The sequence below is a fragment of the Octopus bimaculoides genome, chromosome 3, assembly GCF_046866305.1.
Source record: "Octopus bimaculoides isolate indiv1 chromosome 3, ASM4686630v1, whole genome shotgun sequence".
Taxonomy (NCBI): Eukaryota; Metazoa; Mollusca; class Cephalopoda; order Octopoda; family Octopodidae; genus Octopus; species Octopus bimaculoides.
In genome coordinates this window covers 120,620,733-120,641,962 of record NC_142930.1, presented here as the reverse complement: position 1 = coordinate 120,641,962, position 21,230 = coordinate 120,620,733, and the positions used below count along the sequence as shown (strand labels likewise).

Sequence of the window (21,230 nt, the reverse complement as noted above, 5' to 3'; positions counted from 1 at the left end):
TAATGGTGGTGATGATAATTATGTTGTGTGTGTGCGCGTGTCTATCTCTCTCTCTCTCTATCTATCTATCTACTTATCTATGTATCTATCTATCTATATTAAACAATGGGGTAAACAATTGGATATTAATTAATATCAATTTAATACCAGGTAACTAGCACATTAAAAGAATCAAGGAGATTCAGAAAAAATATCTGAGATCTCAAGGATTATTGTATATGTTTATATAAAGATATATACGAGTATATATACAGGAGACCAGTAGGTGGACTGGTCAAGCGCTAGAAGAAGATCACATGTCATGTGTCTCCTAAGACCGAATAATTCTCAAAGGGAATTTAGCGAAGCAACAAAAACGTAAAGCGGGCAACACCAGTGAAAATTACACAAAAAAAAATACAATTATCTGCAAACATATGTTTCGAAATTAACATTTTCTTACCGAAAAATATATTTTTCACATCAGTACAGAATGTTGGATAGATTTAATTTAGAGAGTCGCATACTAAGTTGTACTCCACAAGGAAGCACGTGTATACGGTTCTAAAAATTATAGCGTATACACGTGCTTCCTTGTGGAGTACAACTTAGTATACGATTTGAGAATTATTCGGTCTTAGGAGACACATGACATGTGATCTTCTTCTAGCGCTTGACCAGTCCACCTACTGGTCTCCTGTATATATACTCGTATATATCTTTATATAAACATATCTATCTATATGTAGGAGAATATACAAAAAATAACAACAGACGAGGACAGGTGGTGTAAATAACAAAAGTATATATTAGTATGACGCTCGGGAATACGGAAAGTCTTTGACGTTTCGAGCTACGCTCTTCAACAGAAAGAATACGGAGACAAGGAGAAAAACACGGAGAAAAAAAATTGAATAGTGTTCAGTCAACGGTCAAACACACACACAAACACAGGTTGTGAACAAGAGGTATTTGAGGACATACTTCGTAGTTAATAAACAATTCTAATCTAACACGCACATACAAAAAAAAACAGAGACGTATTCTAATAAAGTTTTGTGCACATCTTTTCGGTAAGCAGCATTTTCATATTATTCTACGAAGTCGCATTCAGCTCTGTTCACTTCTTCGATTAAACACTGAAATCTCTTTCATGCTTGTACCAAACGGTCTTTATTCATTTCTCTCATCTCCTGGACAATGGCGTACTTCAGAGAGAATCTATAGTGTTGTGAGGATGTCGAATAATCTCCCTTTGAAAAACTGCCCAAACAGCCGTTCATGAAATGTAAATCTGGTCAGTTTAGAGATCACCTAATTGATGTTATATTATCGTAAATATTTCCTAACATCCATTCTTAGATTATAAGGCCTTTGTGAAGAAGTGCTAAGTATTGTTGTAACGCGCATGGCCTTTTAATGTATACGTCATCCATCCAGGGTTTAACAACTCTCTTCAGCATCTCAGTTTTTGGCATAATTTTAATACCCCTATTGAATGATGTGAGGTGGCTTGTCCTTCGTTACTCACCACTTCTGAAACCATTGCAGTTGCTAGAAACTTTGTGCGCATCACTCTGGGGACATTATAAAGATCTACACACAAACGCCTTAAGCTTCTGGTCTTTGTCGAAAGTTTTCTAATCAGAGAAGTACGAAAACATAGCATGTGTGTGAAGGTTTCCAACTTTGTTACGTAACCGCTTGACACATATCAAACGATACTCCTGGGTCTTTACAGAGATATATTGAGCACTTCTTGGTCCGTACAGCTTGTATCTCATGTCCTCGTGCACTACAGTTGTGATAATCAAATCAGATAACTGGTTCTACACACATAATTTAATAATCTCAGTATAAAGTACATGCATAAGATCTTGCACACTGCTTGAACCCTGACTGAGAGATATTAAACAAATATCTCCTTTTATGACGAACTGAAAGAAGTAATGACATTATTTACCGGCAAAATGCTTGCGAAGTAGTATTATAAATATTCCTTTCTACTCTAGGCACAAGGCACAACATTTTTGGGAAGGGAGCTAGTCAATTAGATCGACCCAGTATGCAACTGGTACTTAATTTATCGACTCCGAAAGGATGAAAGCCAAAGTCGACCTCGGCGGAATTTGAACACAGAACGTAACGACAGACAAAATACCGCAAAGCATTTCGCCCGGCGTGCTAACTTTTCTGCCAGCTCGTCGCCGGTAGTAGTATCATAAATATTGATTCATAAGGTGGGTAACTGGTAACAACGTCAGTACGCTAGATGAAATGCTTAGCGGCATTTCTTCTGTGTTTAAGTTCTGAGTTCAAATTCTGCCGAGGCCAACTTTACATTTCATCCTTTCATGAGTCGATAAAATAAGTACCAGTTGAGTACTGGAGTGAATGTAATCAACTGACTACTTTCCCACAAAGTTCAGGCCTTATACCTACAGTTGGCACTCCGTCGGTTAAGATGACGAGGGTTCCAGTTGATCCGATCAACGGAACAGCCTGCTCGTGAAATTAACGTGCAAGTGGCAAGGCGCGTGTACCCTTAACGTAGTTCTCGGGGAGATTCAGCGTGACACAGAGTGTAACAAGGCTGACCCTTTGAAATACAGGTACAACAGAAACAGGAAGAAATAGTGAGAGAAAGTTGCGGTGAAAGAGTACAGCAGGGTTCGACACCATCCCCTGCCGGAGCCTTGTGAAACTTTAGGTGTTTTCGCTCAATAAACACTCACAACGCCCGGTCTGGGAATCGAAACTGCGATCCTACGACCGTGAGTCCGCTGCCCTAACCACTGGGCCATTCCGCCTCCACAGACCTACAGTAGAAAGGACTATATATACTTCAGTATGAGGCGACTGGCCGGCAGAACCGTCAGTACGCCAGAAAAAATGCTCAGCGGCATTTCGTCTTTCACACTTTCATACAAATTAACAATTTCCCATAAGTTTAACGATTTCTATGTCAGAAAAAACAAACATCTTCGGTAAAATTCAGAATATCCGAACAATTCGTAAATTAGGAGAGCAAATCAGGTCGGAATACAGTGCCTGGTGATCCCTCGGCGTTCATAGCAAAGGCCTGTTTTATTAACACACGAACCTCACTGAAACATTTCTTGGAGAAAAAATATTACACCTAGTTTTTTTTTTAATTTTATGCGCCCTTTTAAAGCCTAGCCAGGCTCATGGGCCCGATTTCCCGGTTTCTATGGCGTATGTGTTCCTCCCAGCTAGACGGGACGCAATTCCATCGCAGCGGTACTCAAGTAACAGGAAGAAAGAGTGAGAGAAAGTTGTGGTGAAAGAGTACAACAGGGTCGTCTGCTCCCTGCCGGAGCCTCGCAGAGCTTTAGGCGTTTTCGCTCAATAAACGCGCACAACGCCCGGTTTGGAAATCGGAACCACGATCCTCCGACCGCGAGTCCGCTGCCATAACCACTGGGCCATTGCGCCTCCACATCATACCTAGTTACGTTCCAGTTATTATTACATATAGATATTTTTATGCACTAGTTTTCTATATTTAAACGGAGTTTAAAGCTGTTCAAGCTGTCTAAAAACAGGCAAATAACTGCCTTATAACCAATGTTGCTATATATATATAGCGGAAATGGTAGCCGTTACATTTAATAGAGTGGGGAAACATACAATACCGGAATTTCTTGTGAGATATTTGGAGCTACATTAAGTAGAATTATTTGGCGGTGAAATTGGTAGAATTTATTTCTCATAAATCAGTCAACGATTCGTAGGCAGCTAACTGAACGGTCCTACCGACTATCTGACAGCAGTATCACAACAACCAGATATCTAGCAGTTACTAAACGCAAGCAACTTTTACAGTGCAAAGGACCTCCGTCGCTATTCATCAACAACATGATAGATACACATTATTTCAGTTATAGAACAGGACATGTTAAACATATCAAATAAGATACATAATTAAAAATTCTAAAGCAGGAATATAAATCCATAATTTTACGATTTGTCTCTATTGAAAGTATATTATTAACTGGCGCATGGCTCAGTGGTCAGAGCGACGATCGTACGACCGTGAGGTTGTGAGTTCGAATCTCGGACCGGGTTGCGTGTTGAGTTCTTGAGCAAGACACTTTATTTCATGTTGTTCCAGTTCACTCAGCTGTAGAAATGAGTTGCGATGTCACACTTGCCAAGCTGTATCGGCCCCTTTGCCTTTCCCTTGAATAACATCGGTCTTCCATAAACAACCTTGCCCGGACTTGTGCCTTGGAGGGTAACTTTCTAAGTGAAATCCCATGGTCATTTGTAACCGAAGGTGGGGGGGGGGGGCTCCGCACGATTATTAACTGGACGTCTCATCATACAAGAGTGTGCACTTTACAATGAAGGCTCACATACATTAACTGTATATAGACATCATACAAGGCTACGCTTTTGTGTAAACAAGCAGTATTGCATATATGTACATAAGCAAGTGTTTGGCTCTGTTTCTGTATTTTCTTCACAATTGTGATGATGTCCTTTTAAACTGTTTTGTGGTAGGTAAAGGCATGGCTATACGGTTAAGAAACTCGTTTTTCAATCACGTGGATTCGTGTTCGTTCTAACTGCGCGCCACCATGGGCTAATGCCTTATACTAGAGTATAGGGCCGGCCAATGCTGTGTCAATTAACTTCATAGGCGGAAAATTTGTATAACCCATCACACCCACATGTCCCCCCACACCCACACACACGTCCTGGGGTGGATTTCTTCGACTAAACCCTTCGGTTCTTTCTGATTTGGCGGGCGCCACTTTTTATTTATGTTTCATTTAGTGTGTTTTCTACCGAAACACTTCAAAACTTCGTATTCATGTATATTTTGTCTTATAGAACAGAGAAAAAAATTTTATATTCGAAGTTATTTCATGTAAAAGTTGTCGTATTCCGGTAATTTCAACCAATCACTGACGTCTATTGAGGTGAAAGCAATTACTGTTGTGGAATGTAAACAAAACGTTCTAGCGGTGTAATGAGATCTCTTCCCTTGAATAAAATTAGTGCCGTTGTTTGTCAACAACACCTATCGGCGGTACTGTTATTTATGACATCGTTCGTGCGTTTGTACTGGTTTTAGCTTTAGGGTATTTTGGGTTAGGGTTCAGGATTTAGAGTTAGGGTTAGGGTTTGGCAAAAATACTCATAACCCTAACCCTAACTTGTTCTCTATATTGAGTTCATAGGGATTTTGTTGGGAGTATAATTTATTGAAGAACAGGAAGATTTGTATGAACCAGTTTTAATTAGCCTGAGGCAGACCTGTAGTAGATAAGATGTACAATTGATGAAATGGCGATTTGCAACGAAAGGACATTGACATAGTTTTCTCATCGATTGATTGACAGAACGATTAATCAGAAACTTGATTAGTTAATTGGTTAAATTCACAAATAAAATGGATAAACTAATGAAAATGAACCAGTGCGTGTGTTTATCATTGAGGTAACGACCCTCTCCGAACATAACAGAATACGTTTCAAGACAAAACTTGAGAACAAAATATTTGCAAACCAAATACAAAAACGAAATACGTTATATTCCACTTCTATATTTAAGAGATGAGTAATTATGTACATTATTTGCATTATTTACATTCAACGGATATTTGTCCTCATCTTGTTTGTTGTTAACACAACGTTTCGGTTGATATACCCTCCAGCTTTCATCAGGTGTGTTGGAGAAATTTCGAACCTGGGTTTTCATTCCTAAGGTATTTTTCGATGTTATTATTATTATTATTATTATTATTATTAGTAGTAGTAGTAGTGGTATTCAGGTCTCTGCCTGGAATCGAACTCAGAATCTTGGTGTTAGTAGCCCACGCTCTTAACCACTACGCCATATGCCCAAAATTCATGAATTTTATGAAAGACATATACGCTACCGTTCTATATTTAAGAGATGAGGAATTATATACATTATTTACATTATTTACATTATTTACATTTCAGGAATATTTGTCCTCATCTTGTTTGTTGTTAACACAACGTTTTGGCTGATATACCCTCCAGCTTTCATCAGGTCTCTTGAGGAAATTTCGAACCTGGGTCAAATGTAAATAATATAAATAATGTACATAATTCCTCATCCCTTAAATATAGAACAGCATCATATATGTCTTTCATAAAATTCATGAATTTCGAATAAAAAATTCAAAATATATGAAAATGAGAAATGTTTTCTGCAAGGAATTTCGATCTCGTATTCTCAAAGATTGTTTCTATGAGAGCCACATTCATATCATTTTATCCATTCGAGTTGTGTGAATATTATCTACCAACATAGCACGTTCCCTATTGCTAATGGCGTATTATACAATAAAATATTTTGGATGATATATTATTATATCATGTATAGAATATACTATAATCATCCATGATGAAGCTAAATATTGCATTGCATATTATTGGATATTGAATATTATGTTAAGAATGAATTTCGATAAGCATTTCAGGAACTCAATTTGAATGTAGTTTACATTTGATAGCATAATTCATTCTATGAAAGAGAGGTAGATATTGTAAATTAGCGTGTGAATGTGAATATATACATACATATGTAGGGAATGTGTATGTATACCTCTGTGTGTCATTGTATGTGTGTATGGGCGGGAAGTTGCAAGTGAGATCAGCTCAGCGAATATCAAGATATTTATGAAGTTCAACTTCAGTAACCCTGGCAATTATAGTATAAATTTTAGTCGCAACTACATTCCGAAATAGCTACAAATGAAAGAGTGAACTAGTAATGTCAGGTAATAAATCATTTAATAATACGTGAAGACACTTATAAGCTTAGTTTTCAGTGCAGTGATCGTAGGATATCGAGAAACAGATCAAACGTCGTAATATGGACTTAAATAACATTTCATATGGAGGCTATCGAGTTTCATTTGTATTATTTTCAAGTTAGTGTTGCTACTAACATCATAGAAATTTGTTTGAGAAAACGAACTATTATGCAGAATTGCAAATGTTCAGAAAAACGGAAGTAAATTATGGATATACGCTTGCTCAAATAGCACAAAAGCAAATCTTCATTTCTTATTCATCAACCTAAAGTGGATTAACAACATGATGAACTTGGAAGCTCACAGCGGTTTTCAGAAATTCATTCTGGTTATCGAATCGTGTCCAGTAACGGGTGTCCTAATCTGCGTGTCAATAAAACCCAAATCAATCCCAATCTCAATACACAATATTACTGGACTACGAGGAATAACAATGAGGAAATGTATGACCAGTTCGTCATCAAGATATAAATTAGATTTGCAGAGCTTTAAACAGATAATGGAAGCTGCATATAGAAATTTGCATTCTGCTCGTTCAAAATCGAGGTATTAGCATCTTGGAAATTTACACTGACAAATTTGAAACTATCAAGGAAGCAGTTCTTCAGAAGAAATATGAATTCTTCAAAACGAAGCAATAGCAAAATAGGAAAAAGTACAAAATAACTCATTAGTACATTGGAAACGAGGCAACAAAACAAAACAAAAAGAACAAACAAATAGATCACATTAGACACTTGGTTTAACAACGAGTAATTATTTTTTGGTATGATAAAGGTGTTAATGAAATGATTGACAGAAAAAAGGAAAACTGAAAATAAAATTAAAATCTTCGAACAATTTAGGGTGGACCCCGCCGAACATAGCCTGCAAGTCGTTAAAATCTGTTATAGATTGCAAATTGAATACGAAAGTAACTTCAGAGCAGATGAAATAACTGAGTCTGTGAGTTTAAAAATCCTTTCTACTAAAAACACAACGCTTGAAATTTTAGGGGAGGAGGCCACAGTGTTTCATAATCCGACAGGATGAAATTGCAAGTCGACGTCGGTGGGATTTGAACTCAGAACATACAGACGTATGAAATGCCGCAATGCATTTTGCACAGGCACGCTAACGATTCTGCTAGCTCACCAACGTGAATAATAATAATAATGATAATAATAATAATAATAATAATAATAATAATGATAATGATAATAATAATAATAATAATAATAATAATAATAATAATGCCCGGATGCAGTACCAGGCAGTGGTTCTCATGACTTCTGATCTTAATTGATTGGGGCAACATATTAAAGAACAGCAGCATAAACAACAAAATGAAACCATCGATCATGTCGTCTTCATTTGCAGTCTTGCACTTACAGAGTATCTCAACAGGCATGATTGAGCAGCATAATATATTCCTTGGGTAATGTGCAAAGATTTGGACCTGCCCCTTGATAAAAGCAAACCACAGCCAGTGCTTGAAAATGATCACACCTTACTCTTTTGGACCTTCATCGATCAAACTGACAAAGATAGATGCAAATAAGCAAGACATTATATTCAAGGCTTTCAAGAAAAAGTCATGCCTCCTCATGGATATCATTGTTCCAATCGACATAAATCTGGCTGTCAAGACCTACCAAAAACGAGGAAAATATAAAAATCTTGAAATTGGCAAACTGTGGAACCTCAAGAGTAAAACAAGATCCGTTGTCATAGGTGTTATAGAAATAATAGGAAATGGGGTAGATTACTACCTAACGCAGATACCAAGAAATCCCAAAATGAAGGAAATTCAAATAATAATGTTCATGGGAACTGCCCATATCCTACATACAATATTGTCTATATCATCCCCAAAATATTTCAGTCCGTAATCAGTATCAAAATACTTTTAAACGTACATAACAGCAAACAAATGTTAGTGTCATCTTAACTATCATATTATAATCAAATTACTTTTAAAACAAACTTCTAATTTACTTATGTTTTGACAGACATTCTGTTGAACAATAGTTCATGTAAAACCAAATATTTGGCGCCCAAATCATGACACTAAATCGAACTTCTGACTTGTCTCTTGAGGTCTTTAGGTGAGACTTGGAGTCAACTTGTACAAATATAAAGCAAAAGTCATACAACAACTAATAATAATAATAATAATAATAATAATAATAATAATAATAATAATAATAATATTTCGACACTTCCACATGTCCAAAATAATCATCTCAATCTACTTCATGTCGAAATACTGTTCATTCGGTAACAGTCGCACACTTTGTATCGTTTCTTTACTTTCAGGAGGAGTAACATCAATCCTTAAATAATGATGATGATGATGATGTTGATGATGACGACGACGATGATGATAAATGCCCTGACGCAGTACAATGCAATGGCTCGCATGGCTTCTGATCTTAACTGATTGGAAGTGTTATCATGTACATTATTTTGTCTTGGTACAAAAGATGGGTCACAGCAAATATTCTGCTTAATACCACAGGTTTGCTTGTCAGTTGCTTGACCTTAACCAGTTGAGCATGTCCCTTAGTGGTTGACGATATGTGCATCTCTGATCACGAGCAAAAGTAATGGGGGACCATCATTGCCATGTGTTGAGAGGAATTATTTGGGGTTTGGATAATTCCCCTCTGGAAAGATGGGTGTTTTGTTCAACATCCTTAGACAACCCTTATTCAAGGACCTTTTGAGCGGGAAGGGCTACTCGTCCTGGAGAAAATTGTAACTGGGTCCCACTTACCAGTTCCTGCACTGTATATCTTGATATGAGATCACCATGTAGCGCACATATGGTTGTGATGCATGTGCCTGGTTGTGATGATGGAAAGTTGGGTGTCTTGTTCAACAGTGACTCTCATGGCTTCTAATCTTAACTGACCAGAAGTGTTATTATGTACATTTTTGGGTGTCGGTATAAAAGATGGGCTACAGCAAATATTCTACTCAATACCACAGATTTGATTGTCAGTTTTTTTTTCACCTTAACCAGTTGAGCATTTCCCTTAGTGACTGACAATACGTGCATCTCTGATCAGGAACAGAATCAGTGGGGGAGCATCATAGCCATGTGTTGAGAGGAATACTTTAGAGTTTGGATAATCCATCTCTGGAAATATTGGTGTTTCATTCAACATCCTTAAACAACACTTATTCAGGGACCATTTGAGCGAGATGGGCTATTCGCCCTGAAGAAAATTCTAACTGGCCCACCTGCCAGGTCATGTGGTGTTTATTTTCATATGAAATCACCATGTTGGGCACATATGGTTGTGATGCATGTGCCTGGTGTATCCTTATCAGACGGATTATGATGATGGGTATACTTGGCTTCGTATATTTTATCCCAGTGCCACTTTGATGGCACTGGGATAATAATAATAATAATAAATAATAATAATTAATAATAATAATAATAATAATAATAATAATAATAATAATAATAATCATGCTACACCAGGCTCCAATCTGATTTGGCAGAGTTTCTACAGCTGGATGCCCTTCCTAACGCCAGCCACTCCGAGAGTGTAGTGGATGCTTTTACCTGCCTTTTACGTAAATAGGACGAACTCCTCTTTGGACAACCTATTCTATAAGGTCTATAAAACTGTAGAAATTCATGATATATTTCACTCCTCGATATGTGCAATTCTTCTTACACTCGAAATCCAAACAGTTAATACACTTGAAGCTGAATCCATCCTCTCCCTGCAATGTGATAGGTTTAGCATACTAAACCTGTCATTCATTGCAGCTGAGATTTTTTAACATCACAATACACAATAGCGTCCAGCGAGAGCTCGAGAAAATTCTCCGTAGCAATCAGAGTGGACTGATGTAGAATCATTCAAAACTCGTCTAGTATTAAATATGAAAGCCGGCGAGCTGGCAGAAACTTGCACGCCGGGCGAAATGCTTAGCGATATTTCGTCTGTCTTTACGTTCTGAGTTCAAATTCTGCCGAGGTCGACTTTCGCTTTCATCTTTTCGGGATCGATAAAGTACTTGTTGTGTACTGGGATCGATCTAATCGACTGTCCCCCACCCAATAAATTTTCGGGTATTGTGTATAGAGTAGAAAAGAACATTAACTATCATACAAATTATAGAGAAATGTTTTAGCAAAGACTATTTTTGCTATTCGGTTATTCGAGGTCTTCGCTAGAGCATTTGATTCGTTATACAAAGGTAATATCCAACAAATTGTGCTAGACTACGGAATCTTTCAAGAGGATGAAAATGCAATAATCTGGTCTAACTTACGTCAACCCTACATCATAACATATTTTTAACTGCATTCAACAATCTATTTTCATCTTGTTACTATACCCAACTCATCATACCATGGTTAAACACTATTTACTTTCCTTGCAAACCCAGAACAATTAAATATATACTCTTTGCCCTAGTTTTAGACCAGACAAGGATACCCAGAAAATTTAATATTATGTGAATTTACTAGTAGAACCACTAAAAAAGTGAATGGATCCATTATCACATTCAAAAATACTTTTCTTTACATAATCACCATGGTAGTGAATGTTGTTTTCTTTTATAAAAGAAATTAAATAGTGCTAAGACCAAATATTCAAACATATCTGAATCTTTTACAATCGGATTCCTCTTAACAGATACAATTAATATTTTCAGGTTAATAACATTGCAAAATTTAATTCTATAATCCTTCCAGAATATCATTTTCTCAGTATATTTTACACAGTCTTAAGATTGTCAATATGTTTTACTCAATTCAATCAGCGATCATTATCAAGATAATTATTCGTGGATTTCAGATTAGATGTGAAAATAGTAATAACCTTATCTATCAGCCTGTTGGTTAACAGCATTGCTATAGCTGGGTTCTTATGCACATTGCTGTGACCTAACCAAAAAAGGCTATTGTTACATTTACTTTAAATAAGAAAATTTCTACTTAGAGTAGAACTTAGTGTTATATACATATCCTGATGGATAACATTCTCTGTCGATCACGAATAGATAGGTCAAAACTTACAATAAGTATAAATACCGGAAATAGTCTCGACAAAGACTGATTAGTCTGGAAAACTTAAATTTAATCAACAACACATCTAGGTTTCTCTGGTCAATAGAAATAATTTTGTGCAGCGCTGGCATCGAATCCAATGTAAAACAACTGATTAGGAAACAGCAACAGACAAGAGCTAATGTGGTGCGACTTCGTTATATAACTATATCACTACAGTTGTATAGTTATTTGGAGGTACAACATTCAAATAATATTTTGTTCGCCAAATATTGGTGAACTATTAATGTGGAAGACAGTATAAATAATAAATTTAAAATTAGTCGTTCTCAACCAGGGTCCATAAAAGATTTTGTAGTTAAAATTTGTGCAATAAACTGGTTGTCCATCTACAATTCACAAAGTATTTAAACAGTTTTTTTTTATACAATCACTAATGATATTTAATTATAAAAATATATTAGTGTTTTTGTTTGTGACATTGGGATCCAGTAGAGTTAAATAGGAATCAAATGAGTTTCATAAACAAAAATAATTGAGAAACACTAATTTAAATAATAATGAATTAATTTCATAAATATAATACTGCAATTTTATGATCCATAACATGAAACTAGCATTACAAATATTTTCTTATCTGAACTAACAGCCATAAATGTTCCAAAACAGTACAAATGCAAATATCTTAATAATCATGAATGTCTTACTATTTTCTGTCAAACATACGTAGGAAAATAGTTTAAACTGTATTCAAATGGCTTGACCTACTATTGAGGCCCGGAAAATATTTCATTCTCATCGATTACCGATCCTCAACGAAGCTCAACTATGAGACACAATTGGGTCCTACTCCAATAACGGATACAGCGCTGTAACATCACACGTACACCTCTTAAATCGCATCCCACTAAACACCAATTGACTGGCTTATAAATATTTACACACCAACGCAGGAACCGTGTCATCTCTTGTGAACGAACTTTAGAGAAAATAATAATAAAATGTATATAATTGTTAAAGAAAATATAATCTTGTTAGAAACTCTGTGTGAACTCTGTCGGCCTAATCGAGGATGTAATTCAATCAAGGAAAGGTTTTAGTTGTTAAAGCCAACAGCTTATCCTTGTGACACCAATACATAGCAAATCAAAAACGAGATAAAGCAACAGAAAGAAGGAGGAAAAAAACGCTTCCTGATTAAAAAGCTTTGACTTTTATTTAATCTCTTCAACATGAGTCATGTTAATTATAGTTTACTGATAGTTAGGGCAATTTACTCAAAAATCACAAGAACGCACACAAGACGTACACTCATGTATCCATACATTCATAAACACACTAAAACGTGCTTAGAAAATTCATAATCTAGCGATACATATATTTAGTCATTCACCCATTTATAGGTGCTTTCATGCATATATAATTACATACCTATATACACACATACAAGTATAAACCTACTTCAGTTTGTTAATCATACTGTGCATATCACATGTTAAAATGACAACAAGAGGCTGTTTGATAAAGTAGCTGGGTTACTAATAATATTAAATCTCACGTAGTAACTATAACTAACATTAAGAGAAGGAATAAAGGGATGAAAGAGAAAATTTGGTATCAAATGATTTTTTTCCATAAGCAAATTTTTCTTTACTAGGTGTAAAGACTGACGATATAATTTGGAGGAAATTTCATACTAATATCAAATATTGTATCTGATAATAAAGAAGTTCGATTCATTGAACTGTTTATTGACTGATTCAATTCTCCATAACTCACAATCAGTTGAAACTTGTAGAATCTTTTATTCTCAGTGTCTGCTTTATAATCAACCAAGAAAAATAATCTCTCATTTTTCCACTTCTGAATTATGTTCAAAAGTGCTAAAGATTTGCTTGGTGAAAAATTATAAACTTCATAGCCAATAATGTGGCATAAGTAAATAGAAAACTAGGTCGAAGTGATTCCATAATACTAATACTAGTATTGAAGTGTGTTGTCAGGTTGTTTAAGACCGCGATAGGTAACAAGTAATCTGGTATATCCAATGCAGGGATAGGTCGTTCCCGACTAAATAAGCAATCCCATGAAGCTTGCTTGGGGAGAAGTCTTACTTTTATATACCATGTAGAATGGAAAACAAAATCTATCCATCCATTCATCCGTCCGTCCGTCTGTCTATCTATATACATATATAAATACACACACACACACACACATATGCGCGTTTAAGGATAATACTAAAACAAGATTTTCAGTGTACTGGGTGAAGAAAAGCGAACCGAAACAGGAAAAATTTCGATCAAACTAAGGCGTTTGACCCGGTGACAAAAAAAAAAAAAAATTAAAGTTTAATAGGTGTAAAGCAACTTGCTGTGAATGTGTGTGTGTGTGTGTGTGTGTGTGTGTGTGTGTGTGTGTGTGTGTGTGTGTGTATATATATATACACACTGTCTGTTAAAGTCTGTCATACGGGCCATGATAACGCTTTAGTCTGACCCATTTAGTCTGAATAATCCATACATTTGGAAAACACCAGAGATTGTATGAAAAGCAAAACAAATCCCCTCCGACAGAAAATATCTGAAGTACAAATTATTCTATTAATGCAACGCTTATAGTATGAAAATTAGAGGACTCACGAGGAGCAGTATTGGCAGCTTAGGAATCAGTGCAGAAAAGAGTGATCAAAATAACACATGGCCTAGTGATTAGAGCAGCGGACTCGCGGTCGAAGGAGCGCGGGTTCGAATCTCAGACCGGGCCATGTGTGTGTTTATGAACGGTTCCGGCAGAAGGTAATAGTGAACTTCTGCTGACTCTTTCTCTCACCCTTTCCTTCTGCATCTAGCAACTCACCTGAGGCGGACCGGCTTCCCCCAGGTGCGGAACCTATATGCCAATGAAACCGGGAAACCGGCCCTCATGTACCAGGTATGGCTCGAGAAGGAACAAACAATCATTAGAAAAACTGTGGCTGTCCATAACAGAAGTATCGGAGATGCTAGAAATATAGAAACGAATACACCACTGGGCTTCCGACTTCTGGACAAAACATTTAACGTGGACACATATGGTGCTAGCACAGAAGTTAAACAATGCTAAGAAATAAAGAAATAATGCTGACTGAATCAGAGACAACACATGATTGACGCAGTAAACGGAAACACCAGCTTAATTTTCGAAGCTGCAAAAATCACAATCTTTCATGAAAGTGACACGACTATTATGTGTTTTCCTGCAATCAAAGAAGTATTAACGTTAATAGCATCATACTATTAGGCAAAATAATCTCTTTTTAAGAAAAGACCAAGAAAATGCTGCAAATGTTCATGGATTTACTACTAGAATTCTTTGGAAAATAATGGTCGCATGTAAGTTAGCATTAGTAACAGAAAAAGCATGAAACTTATAAATCATAAACGGTTTTTGGTTATAAAAGAGAAGAATTATGAATACTAAGCCTTGCTCCATTTATAATATAAGTGGATTCCCTCTTTCCACATCCCCATTTTTTAAAAGGGTTAATGTTAAACAAAGATGGAACTGCATGCTACGGTAGAACAATCAACCATATTCTTTATATGGATAAGCTCAAGTTTGTTGTGTATGATAAACAAATAGAATTACTACTACAGACAGTACATAGATTTAACAAGGAAATCGATACATGATTCACCATAAAAAAGTGTACCATGGTGAACTACAAGAAAGGAAAATTAATTAAGAACATTAATTTTGCGTTAGATAAAAGGACTGAGATAAGAAAATTATACCAAACACTAGCATACAAATACTCAGGAGTTAATGAAAGTGCAATGCGCAACGCATATAAATGGAGAAAACACGAAGATAAGAAAACTAGACAGGAAAACAAGGAAAATATCCACTGCGTTTAGAAGACACCGTTTTATACATGATATAGAAATATTATGTTTATCACGAATACGAGGTAGTGACAACCTTATTCAACTACAAAACTATTTCAAAATATTCATCACAGAACTACAAATATATTTGGTAGGGAACCATTGCTACGTACAAAAAACAAAAAACAAAAAAAAAACCCAAACAAACAAACAAAGAAGAAAGAAAGAGTTTTCTATCTTTAGACATGCCAAGAAATACAAAAACAGATGCTGAAATTACAGATAGTCATGAAGACATGAAGGAAAATGACAAACAACAGAAATCGCGAACATCTAAAAGATAAAATGGAGGTTACACAATGTTGAGAAACAGAAAATGCAAAAAAAAAAAAAAATCCTGTATGGCAAATATTAGAATTCGCTTATCGGCTTTCCCTTTAGTTTACTACTTGTTTGTCAACTATTGTAGGGTATTGGCAATGATACAGGTTTTCTCTCCATGTTTTAAAAGATTTTCTCTTTATATTATAGCCATTTTCTGCTGATTTGTTTTTATATAAATCGTTTTCCTTAGGAGTTCGCTTCAAGTTACATGACTGTTTTGCGTTATAGAGAGAAACGTATGTTTTCTTGTTATCACATTATAATAAACTGTTTCCTATTACCTTGACTTCTAAATATGTTTTCCACTCCCGCTGTTGTTACTGTTTTGTTCTTTTCTACATGTATCGGTAGCTTGTCTTCATTTCTACAGATTTGCATGTGCTAAAATATATCACCTTTCGGACACTTTTAGAAGATAACTGGCATTTTTGTTTAATGTTTTAAACTAACCTAACTTCCGGTATATTATGGACTTTATAACACAGTTCGATATTTGTGTGACTCTTGTGTATTGATATTTATTGTTATTTTCTAACGTTCTTTCTCTTTAATGTGTTGTATCTTTACAGATTCACTACTCTTGAATTTGTGTGTATATGCATATATATATACATATATATATATATATATATATATACATATATATATATATATATATATATATATATATATATATATGTGTGTGTGTGTGTGTGTGTGTGTCTGTGGTGTGTGTGTGTACGTATATATAGTAGTTAATAAATCGAATGGTATACACCTGGTAAATTGTCGGTAGAGCACGTTCATTGATTTAGTGTTCGTTGTGTATGTAATTAATGAGAGAGACTGAAGAAGGAAAATACGAAAACCTTTATTGATCACTATAATCGTTCCGACCCATCTTATATTGATTCCTCGCAAGTGGGATACATAACTGGTTTGGCTGTATCCCTCGGTGTAGATATGTCTCATCAAGCGATTTCAAGAGGTATCTCCTTAAAAATAAACTGTTTTGCACAACTTATTATTGCCTGTTATCTTCTTGATTATCATTTGGAGAAATGACAAATTAAGGGATACTACTTCACTCTTATAGAAGATCAATAACAAAGATCAGATACAAAAAGAAACAAATATACAACAAATCAAAAATAATTATTACATACAATTGTTAATAGCTATGGATACACAAACACCCACACATGCGTAATATGGCGCACGTACACATACAAGCACTCCCAAACGCGTGGTCTGGTTCACTTATACACGCTCGCCTACAAAATTAAGTACGTATTAATAGAGTCGGTGCTGATTAATGGCTAAAGGTACGATATCGCTTGGTGAGGAATCACACATTCTTTGCTGAGCACCACTGGGTCAAGCTACATACGTCTATAGGTGCCTCTTCGTGGTTTTATACGCTCACACATACACTTAATCAGAACTCTGTTCATGGATACTTCCACATCTATATAAGTAAAAATGAATAGACACATAAACGTGCCTATTCATTGTGCGTGGATACGGAACCATGTGAGTGCCGATTGATAAATCAGACACACAGACATAAGAAAGTTATATATAAAAAGAGAAGGCAAGTATAGTTACACAATATGATAATGAAACAACAAAATGATATAAGTCAACAACACATCAAGCATTCTATGTATATGGTGTACTCTCTGATCATATATTCTGATTGGGCATATTGGCTGTATTTGCAGTCCGTAATTGAGTGGATGGTTGTTTTTTGATGAATGCTAATCAAACAACTAATAGACTGTAGAAACATCAATGTCAGGGTTAAGATATACAGCGTCGTTACTTATACCTTTGTTGCCTTTTCATTTCTTGGATAGCGATGCGTATCGACAGGTACAGGTTGGTATTTATCTCTCTTTATGCAGTATACAAGATCCGAAAAGGTATCGCAATGATGTTGGGAACTAGTGTGACAGGATGTATATAAGAATAGAAGGTAGTGGTTATTCATTCATACAATTATGAAAACTGATGATTCATATGGTCAACGTTTACGCTAACCCGTGTCCACTGTATTGTGCAAGGATCTTGTAAATCTTCCTGAAATTCTAATGAGGTTTTCAATGGTCCAAAAAGTGCACAGCGATTCTTCGGAGTATAGTTGGAAAGGGCAATGTGCGATGTAGATGTGTCTCCTAAGGTTATTGTCTGTTGCATGTTGAGGTTCCAGTGTACTATACTTGGACACACAGTAGATGGAACAGACGCAAGCAAGGAGCTCGCTTTGAGGGCTTGGAAGAAGATGCTGTCTTCAGAAGTGGAGCCACGAGTTTGAGGTATGTAGACAAGAAATGATTAGAGTCTTCTTGATAGGTTTCTGTTCTCAATGGTTATAATGTTGGTTTTCAGTGGATTCGCTTGGCTTCTTCTTGTATCATCACTACACACGTTGACAAAGCATGGATGATATACCATGCTGAAATTGGTACCGCCTTACATAAATGGAATATTTTCCATATTCGATATTATGGTATTTTACCAAACGCTTTTCGGTAACCACTCGATTCCATACTAAGTACTTTACCTTCTATTTATTATCGTCTATAATTACTCGATTCTCCAATGGATACTCTTTACAGCCATACATCATTTTACATGGCATCCTTCTCGAAGGTATTATTTGGTTTCCGAATTAGCACCCAGACTTTTAAAAATTACAGATGTTAAGGCTTTCTACGTTGTTGCAAAACAAACTATAGATCAGTAGTCTTAGCGTTTTCTACTGCAATTAATATTGTTTTTCCTTCTGAGCAGCTATTCAGGTATTGATACTGACCGTGTTACCAGTTCCATGATTACTGCTGTTACACATTCTAAGCACTGGTTATGCACTTCAGTCACAAATTAAGGATTTCATCACTGCCAGGGTCTTTACATATGTATGTAGAACTGAAACCTTTTATGAGTTCCTGACTGGCTACTGTAGCAGGTTTTTCCATCGAGTACTATAACAATATATTGACGCGGCATAAACATATTATCGAACAATGTACGTGACACTACCAGTCAGCACTCACCTGGATCGTGCATGACGAGAAAGAAGAAACAGACCAATGAAAACTGTCCAGATGTAACTGCTAAGGTTCGGAACAAAACCTATACACAGATATTTCGCCAACTTGTAACGAAAACATCACCGGACAAGAAATGGTAAAACGAACAATTTATAAGTGTTTTGAAATTAAAATAAATTGGATAGAGTGTGGGAATAGAAAAGCATGATCGATAATTTCAAAGCTACAGGCGGTGAGCTGACAGAACCGTTAGTACGCCGGGAAAAATGCTTAGCGGCATTTCATCCGTCTTTACGTTCTGAGTTCAAATTCCGCTGAGGTCGACTTTACATTTTATCATTTCGCGGTCGATAAAATAAGTCCCTGTTGGGAACAGGTGTTGATGCAATTGATTTACCCCTTTCCCCGAAATTGTTGACCTCGTACCAAAACTTGAAATCGATAATTTCAGAGTTATGCTTTTCTAGCAAAATTAGTTGGTTTGTGACATTGTGTTGAAACTGTAGCAATTACATGGTGAAAAAAACAAAAGAAAAAAAAAGATTCTGGCCGTTTAATAATTCACAAAATTTAAATTTATTTCATGTGGTATTAAAATTATCGTCGCAGAACAGCGACTCGATTAGTTACTTGCAGTTCCAGAGCAATTACATGCAAGCTTGTACTGAACACCATATTCCTAGCGACACGGAGCTGCTGTATAAAACACACACACACACACACACACACACACACATACACACACACATACATACACACACACAAATATACACTTACATACACAAATGTATTCACAAAGAATATTTCATAGCAATTTAAATTTTTTTCAGTGGCCACCCTCTTTTAAATTTTCCTTGAAAAAATATATTTATACTTTATATATAGGATTTCATTGCTTTCACAGTTAATGTTTCAATGTTAAGTATAACTGTCTATATATAAAACATAACCATTAATATACATACACACCCGTACACACAAACACACACGCACACAAATACACGCGCGTGTGTCAGTGTATATATATATATATATATATATATATATATATATATATATATATATATATATATTCATTAGAAATGCAGAGACGCCTATAATAGGACATCTACTCGCTAGAAATAGCAGCAAAAATACTACATACCACAAAAGTTAGGGATAATTTCGAAAGGAAATGAAAAATAAAAACTTTTACCAATCTATATTCTGTACCATGGTTTCAAGTCAATTTTAGTAAGATAAAGATTATATCTTACAAGGTCAGACTTTCGTCAGCAGAATTGACCAGACAACATATGAAGCACGAATCAGTACGCCGCATGGTTCGTGTTTTTATGTCTAATTTTTCAAAATATACCGCGTATTTACGGTTTACCTAATCGGCAGCAAATACAAAAATGCAAAATGCCGAAATTCCTACAGAAAATCATCCAAAAAGAATTTTATCATTATTAATAAATTATTATAGGGTGGCAAAGAAAATTTTTGAAATTTTATTTACCACCAGTGGATGATTTTCTGTAGGAATTTCGGCATTTTGCATTTTTGTATTTGCTGCCGATTAGGTAAACCGTAAATACGCGGTATATTTTGAAAAATTAGACATAAAAACACGAACCATGCGGCGTACTCATTCGTGCTTCATATGTTGTCTTGTTAATTCTGCTGACGAAAGTCTGACCTTGTAAGATATAATCTTTATCTTACTAAAATTGACTTGAAACCATGGTACAGAATATAGATTGGTAAAAGTTTTTATTTTTCATTTCCTTTCGAAATTATCCCTAACTTTTGTGGTATGTAGTATTTTTGCTGCTATTTCTAGCGAGTAGATGACCTATTATAGACGTCTCTGCATTTCTAATGAATAATACATAGTCTATTGACTGTTTTTACTCTCGCTAGGCCACTGGTGGTAAATAAAATTTCTAAAATTTTCTTTGCCACCCTATAATTTATTAATAATGATAAAATTCTTTTTGGATGATTTTCTGTAGGAATTTCGGCATTTTGCATTTTTGTATTTGCTGCCGATTAGGTAAACCGTAAATACGCGGTATATTTTGAAAAATTAGACATAAAAACACGAACCATGCGGCGTACTCATTCGTGCTTCATATGTTGTC

General features: G+C 35.6%; 1 protein-coding gene across 1 annotated transcript in view; it reads right to left on the bottom strand.

Annotated features, from left to right (window-relative positions):
- The window catches only part of LOC128247286 (toll-like receptor 2 type-2), a 28,796-nt gene extending 8,245 nt beyond the window's left edge, over positions 1-20,551 (bottom strand). The window contains exon 1 of the mRNA XM_089349509.1: positions 20,300-20,551. The gene's annotated coding sequence lies outside the window, so the exon portion shown is untranslated. The remainder of the gene's footprint in view (positions 1-20,299) is intronic.
- Positions 20,552-21,230: the final 679 nt, after the last annotated feature.